Here is a 7,643-nt window from a genome sequence, read left to right as displayed (position 1 = left end):
ATTTTTTAAATAAATATTTTTTCAAGGACCAAAAACTTCACAGGTGTGGATTTTTTAAAAAAATATTTTTTCAAGGACCAAAAACTTCACAGGCGTGGATTTTTTAAAAAAATATTTTTTCAAGGACCAAAAACTTCACAGGCGTGGATTTTTTAAAAAAATATTTTTTCAAGGACCAAAAACTTCACAGGCGTGGATTTTTTAAAAAAAAATATTTTTTCAAGGACCAAAAACTTCACAGGCGTGGATTTTTTAAAAAAATATTTTTTCAAGGACCAAAAACTTCACAGGCGTGGATTTTTTAAAAAAATATTTTTTGAAGGACCAAAAACTTCACAGGCGTGGATTTTTTAAAAAAATATTTTTTCAGGGACCAAAAACTTCACAGGCGTGGATTTTTTAAAAAAATATTTTTTCAGGGACGAAAAACTTCACGGGCGTGGATTTTTTAAAAAAATATTTTTTCAAGGACCAAAAACTTCACAGGCGTGGATTTTTTAAAAAAATATTTTTTCAAGGATCAAAAACTTCACAGGCGTGGATTTTTTAAAAAAATATTTTTTCAAGGATCAAAAACTTCACAGGCGTGGATTTTTTAAAAAAATATTTTTTCAAGGATCAAAAACTTCACAGGCTTGGATTTTTTAAAAAAATATTTTTTCAAGGATCAAAAACTTCACAGGCGTGGATTTTTTAAAAAAATATTTTTTCAAGGATCAAAAACTTCACAGGCGTGGATTTTTTAAAAAAATATTTTTTCAAGGATCAAAAACTTCACAGGCGTGGATTTTTTTCAAAAACTCACAGGCGTGGATTTTTAAAAAAATATTTTTTCAAGGACCAAAAACTTCACAGGCGTGGATTTTTAAAAAAATATTTTTTCAAGGACCAAAAACTTCACAGGCGTGGATTTTTAAAAAAATATTTTTTCAAGGACCAAAAACTTCACAGGCGTGGATTTTTAAAAAAATATTTTTTCAAGGACCAAAAACTTCACAGGCGTGGATTTTTAAAAAAATATTTTTTCAAGGACCAAAAACTTCACAGGCGTGGATTTTTAAAAAAATATTTTTTCAAGGACCAAAAACTTCACAGGCGTGGATTTTTAAAAAAATATTTTTTCAAGGACCAAAAACTTCACAGGCGTGGATTTTTAAAAAAATATTTTTTCAAGGACCAAAAACTTCACAGGCGTGGATTTTTAAAAAAATATTTTTTCAAGGACCAAAAACTTCACAGGCGTGGATTTTTAAAAAAATATTTTTTCAAGGACCAAAAACTTCACAGGCGTGGATTTTTAAAAAAATATTTTTTCAAGGACCAAAAACTTCACAGGCGTGGATTTTTAAAAAAATATTTTTTCAAGGACCAAAAACTTCACAGGCGTGGATTTTTAAAAAAATATTTTTTCAAGGACCAAAAACTTCACAGGCGTGGATTTTTAAAAAAATATTTTTTCAAGGACCAAAAACTTCACAGGCGTGGATTTTTAAAAAAATATTTTTTCAAGGACCAAAAACTTCACAGGCGTGGATTTTTAAAAAAATATTTTTTCAAGGACCAAAAACTTCACAGGCGTGGATTTTTAAAAAAATATTTTTTCAAGGACCAAAAACTTCACAGGCGTGGATTTTTAAAAAAATATTTTTTCAAGGACCAAACAAAAACTTCACAGGTGTGGATTTTTTAAATAAATATTTTTTCAAGGACCAAAAACTTCACAGGTGTGGATTTTTTAAAAAAATATTTTTTCAAGGACCAAAAACTTCACAGGCGTGGATTTTTTAAAAAAATATTTTTTCAAGGACCAAAAACTTCACAGGCGTGGATTTTTTAAAAAAATATTTTTTCAAGGACCAAAAACTTCACAGGCGTGGATTTTTTAAAAAAAAATATTTTTTCAAGGACCAAAAACTTCACAGGCGTGGATTTTTTAAAAAAATATTTTTTCAAGGACCAAAAACTTCACAGGCGTGGATTTTTAAAAAAATATTTTTTTCAATCACCAAAAACTTCACAGGCGTGGATTTTTTAAATAAATATTTTTTCAAGGACCAAAAACTTCACAGGTGTGGATTTTTTAAAAAAATATTTTTTCAAGGACCAAAAACTTCACAGGCGTGGATTTTTTAAAAAAATATTTTTTCAAGGACCAAAAACTTCACAGGCGTGGATTTTTTAAAAAAATATTTTTTCAAGGACCAAAAACTTCACAGGCGTGGATTTTTTAAAAAAAAATATTTTTTCAAGGACCAAAAACTTCACAGGCGTGGATTTTTTAAAAAAATATTTTTTCAAGGACCAAAAACTTCACAGGCGTGGATTTTTTAAAAAAATATTTTTTGAAGGACCAAAAACTTCACAGGCGTGGATTTTTTAAAAAAATATTTTTTCAGGGACCAAAAACTTCACAGGCGTGGATTTTTTAAAAAAATATTTTTTCAGGGACGAAAAACTTCACGGGCGTGGATTTTTTAAAAAAATATTTTTTCAAGGACCAAAAACTTCACAGGCGTGGATTTTTTAAAAAAATATTTTTTCAAGGATCAAAAACTTCACAGGCGTGGATTTTTTAAAAAAATATTTTTTCAAGGATCAAAAACTTCACAGGCTTGGATTTTTTAAAAAAATATTTTTTCAAGGATCAAAAACTTCACAGGCGTGGATTTTTTAAAAAAATATTTTTTCAAGGATCAAAAACTTCACAGGCGTGGATTTTTTAAAAAAATATTTTTTCAAGGATCAAAAACTTCACAGGCGTGGATTTTTTAAAAAAATATTTTTTCAAGGATCAAAAACTTCACAGGCGTGGATTTTTTTCAAAAACTCACAGGCGTTGATTTTTAAAAAAATATTTTTTCAAGGACCAAAAACTTCACAGGCGTGGATTTTTAAAAAAATATTTTTTCAAGGACCAAAAACTTCACAGGCGTGGATTTTTAAAAAAATATTTTTTCAAGGACCAAAAACTTCACAGGCGTGGATTTTTAAAAAAATATTTTTTCAAGGACCAAAAACTTCACAGGCGTGGATTTTTAAAAAAATATTTTTTCAAGGACCAAAAACTTCACAGGCGTGGATTTTTAAAAAAATATTTTTTCAAGGACCAAAAACTTCACAGGCGTGGATTTTTAAAAAAATATTTTTTCAAGGACCAAAAACTTCACAGGCGTGGATTTTTAAAAAAATATTTTTTCAAGGACCAAAAACTTCACAGGCGTGGATTTTTAAAAAAATATTTTTTCAAGGACCAAAAACTTCACAGGCGTGGATTTTTAAAAAAATATTTTTTCAAGGACCAAAAACTTCACAGGCGTGGATTTTTAAAAAAATATTTTTTCAAGGACCAAAAACTTCACAGGCGTGGATTTTTAAAAAAATATTTTTTCAAGGACCAAAAACTTCACAGGCGTGGATTTTTAAAAAAATATTTTTTCAAGGACCAAAAACTTCACAGGCGTGGATTTTTAAAAAAATATTTTTTCAAGGACCAAAAACTTCACAGGCGTGGATTTTTAAAAAAATATTTTTTCAAGGACCAAAAACTTCACAGGCGTGGATTTTTAAAAAAATATTTTTTCAAGGACCAAAAACTTCACAGGCGTGGATTTTTAAAAAAATATTTTTTCAAGGACCAAAAACTTCACAGGCGTGGATTTTTAAAAAAATATTTTTTCAAGGACCAAAAACTTCACAGGCGTGGATTTTTAAAAAAATATTTTTTCAAGGACCAAAAACTTCACAGGCGTGGATTTTTAAAAAAATATTTTTTCAAGGACCAAAAACTTCACAGGCGTGAATTTTTTTCAAAACTTCACAGGCGTGGATTTTTAAAAAAATATTTTTTCAAGGACCAAAAACTTCACAGGCGTGGATTTTTTTCAAAACTTCACAGGCGTGGATTTTTAAAAAAATATTTTTTCAAGGACCAAAAACTTCACAGGCGTGGATTTTTAAAAAAATATTTTTTCAAGGACCAAAAACTTCACAGGCGTGGATTTTTAAAAAAATATTTTTTCAAGGACCAAAAACTTCACAGGCGTGGATTTTTAAAAAAATATTTTTTCAAGGACCAAAAACTTCACAGGCGTGGATTTTCTTCAAAACTTCACAGGCGTGGATTTTTAAAAAAATATTTTTTCAAGGACCAAAAACTTCACAGGCGTGGATTTTTAAAAAAATATTTTTTCAAGGACCAAAAACTTCACAGGCGTGGATTTTTAAAAAAATATTTTTTCAAGGACCAAAAACTTCACAGGCGTGGATTTTTTTCAAAACTTCACAGGCGTGGATTTTTAAAAAAATATTTTTTCAAGGACCAAAAACTTCACAGGCGTGGATTTTTAAAAAAATATTTTTTCAAGGACCAAAAACTTCACAGGCGTGGATTTTTAAAAAAATATTTTTTCAAGGACCAAAAACTTCACAGGCGTGGATTTTTAAAAAAATATTTTTTCAAGGACCAAAAACTTCACAGGCGTGGATTTTTAAAAAAATATTTTTTCAAGGACCATTAAATTCACAGTCGTGGATTTTTAAACAAATATTTTTTCAAGGACCAAAAACTTCACAGGCGTGGATTTTTAAAAAAATATTTTTTCAAGGACCAAAAACTTCAAAGGCGTGGATTTTAAAAAAATATTTTTTCAAGGACCAAAAACTTCACAGGCGTGGATTTTTAAAAAAATATTTTTTCAAGGACCAAAAACTTCACAGGCGTGGATTTTTAAAAAAATATTTTTTCAAGGACCAAAAACTTCACAGGCGTGGATTTTTAAAAAAATATTTTTTCAAGGACCAAAAACTTCACAGGCGTGGATTTTTAAAAAAATATTTTTTCAAGGACCAAAAACTTCACAGGCGTGGATTTTTAAAAAAATATTTTTTCAAGGACCAAAAACTTCACAGGCATGGATTTTTAAAAAAAATATTTTTTCAAGGACCAAAAACTTCACAGGCGTGGATTTTTAAAAAAAATATTTTTTCAAGGACCAAAAACTTCACAGGCGTGGATTTTTAAAAAAATATTTTTTCAAGGACCAAAAACTTCACAGGCGTGGATTTTTAAAAAAAATATTTTTTCAAGGACCAAAAACTTCACAGGCGTGGATTTTTAAAAAAAATATTTTTTCAAGGACCAAAAACTTCACAGGCTTGTATTTAAAAAAAAAATATTTGTTCAAGGACCAAAAACTTCACAGGCGTGGATTTAAAAAAAAAAAAATATTATTAAGGGCAATTATTAATTGATATTTTTCAAGGACTATTTGGGTCACAAAGATTTTTTTAAATATTTTTAAGATAAATTATTAATTGATTTCATTTTTCAGGGATCATTATTGTGACAAAATAGCACTTATTTCTTTCAAGATATTTTGTCATTTGTCAAGCACAAAATGATTAGCCTTAGCTTTGGCTTTGCGCTTCCATTACTCATCCTTCTGGCTTAATATGGGGACACAATATGACATTCTTTTTTCCCAACTTTATGTTTTATGCAATGTTGCAACATATTGTTTTTAAATCCAAGCAGGATTCTCACATCATTTTCTGCAAGCTCAGAATTTTTTTCTCCAACAAGTTTCTGGGAAATTTGAAGAATTTTCTTTTCATAGGACAAGTAGTTACCCAAACGACATTTTCCTACAAATTCAAAGCAAAGCAGATTTTGTGGAATGGAACACAGCTGTAACGAAGAAAAACATGATCTCCACGAACTATGTTCAAAGCCTAAAAGGCAAAGTCGAAAATACAAGAAAAATTAGCTGCATTTCCTGTTGATGACCCAATTTTTTCTAGTGAACCAAAAATGAAAAACAGCAGTAAAACATCGAATTTTTACATCATGCTTTACTTGGATTTTTTACTATTTTTTTTTTCTTTTTCCTCCACATACACACATGAGTGTGTGTTTTACAATGTTACGTGTGATGTGACTTAAAATAGGATTTTACTTCGTTTTTGTTTGTCTCCAAAATGTTTGTCTCAAGCTTTGTCGTTTAAGAAGAATGAGAGAAAAAAACTGAAAAGTCACATAAATAGTGATTGCACTAAAACACACCAACACTCATACCCCTCTTATGCTTGCACCACACTCTTCTTAAATACATATCTGTTCAGTGATGCAGAAGCACATGAATCCCATACTTAAAGTCAAACACACTCACGATGAACAAAAATAAAAAAACTTTGGTTAACATTTTGGTCGTTTACAAGCGATTGTTGTTGCTGCAACTTGTGAGCCATGAGCTTTTTGTCAGTTTAACCGAAAATTTATGGTGAAAAATTCGCTTGAACTATTTTCAGATTTGTGTGGCAGGTAAATCTGTGGTATTCTTGAAGGAACAAAATTGTTTAAAACAGACGAAATAGTTGATTAATTGTTGAGAAAAGGGTGGAGAGATGGACCATCAGCCCAACAAAACGTGGATTTTCAAAGAATATTTTTTCAAAGACCACCAGCTCAATAACCCTGGATTTTCAAATGATACTTTTTCAAGGACCATCAGCCAATATACGTGGATTTTTAAAGAATATTTTTTCAAGGATTTCGATTTTTTAAAAAATATTTTTCCAAAACCTTTAAACCAAACTTGCATTTTTCAAAGAATATTTTTTCAAGACCATTTAAGACTGTTTTTTGGCTTTAAACTCCGATTTTTTAAAGAATATTTTTCCCAAAACCTTCAGACCAATAAACGTTGATTTTTTTATAGAATTTTTAAGCGCCCTTAGCCCAATAAACGTGGATTTTCAAAGAATATTTTTTCATGCACCCTAAGCCCAATAAACGTGGATTTTCAGAGAATATTTTTTCAAGCACATTAAGCCCAATAAACGTGGATTTTCAAGGAATATTTTTTCAAGCACCCTAAGTCCAATAAACGTGGATTTTCAAAGAATATTTTTTCAAGCATCATCAGCCCAACAAAACGTGGATTTATAAAGAATATTTTTTGAAGCATCCTCAGCCCAATAAACGTGGATTTTTAAAGAATATTTTTTGAAGCATCCTCAGCCCAATAAACGTGGATTTTTAAAGAATATTTTTTGAAGCATCCTCAGCCCAATAAACGTGGATTTTTAAAGAATATTTTTTGAAGCATCCTCAGCCCAATAAACGTGGATTTTTAAAGAATATTTTTTTAAAGCATCCTCAGCCCAATAAACGTGGATTTTTAAAGAATATTTTTTGAAGCATCCTTAGCCCAATAAACGTGGATTTTTAAAGAATATTTTTTGAAGCATCCTCAGCCCAATAAACGTGGATTTTTAAAGAATATTTTTTGAAGCATCCTCAGCCCAATAAAACGTGGATTTTTAAAAAAAAAATTTTTCAAGCACCATCAGCCCAATAAAACGTGGATTTTTAAAGAATATTTTTTCAAGCACCATCAGCCCAATAAAACGTGGATTTTTAAAGAATATTTTTTCAAGCACCATCAGCCCAATAAAACGTGGATTTTTAAAGAATATTTTTTCAAGCACCATCAGCCCAATAAAACGTGGATTTTTAAAGAATATTTTTTCAAGCACCATCAGCCCAATAAAACGTGGTTTTTTAAAGAATATTTTTTCAAGCACCATCAGCCCAATAAAACGTGGATTTTTAAAGAATATTTTTTCAAGCACCATCAGCCCAA

Source organism: Musca autumnalis, unplaced genomic scaffold, assembly GCF_047663935.1.
Source record: "Musca autumnalis isolate F117 unplaced genomic scaffold, ASM4766393v1 scaffold_2, whole genome shotgun sequence".
In the NCBI taxonomy this organism is placed as follows: domain Eukaryota; kingdom Metazoa; phylum Arthropoda; class Insecta; order Diptera; family Muscidae; genus Musca; species Musca autumnalis.
This window is presented reverse-complemented; position numbering follows the sequence as displayed.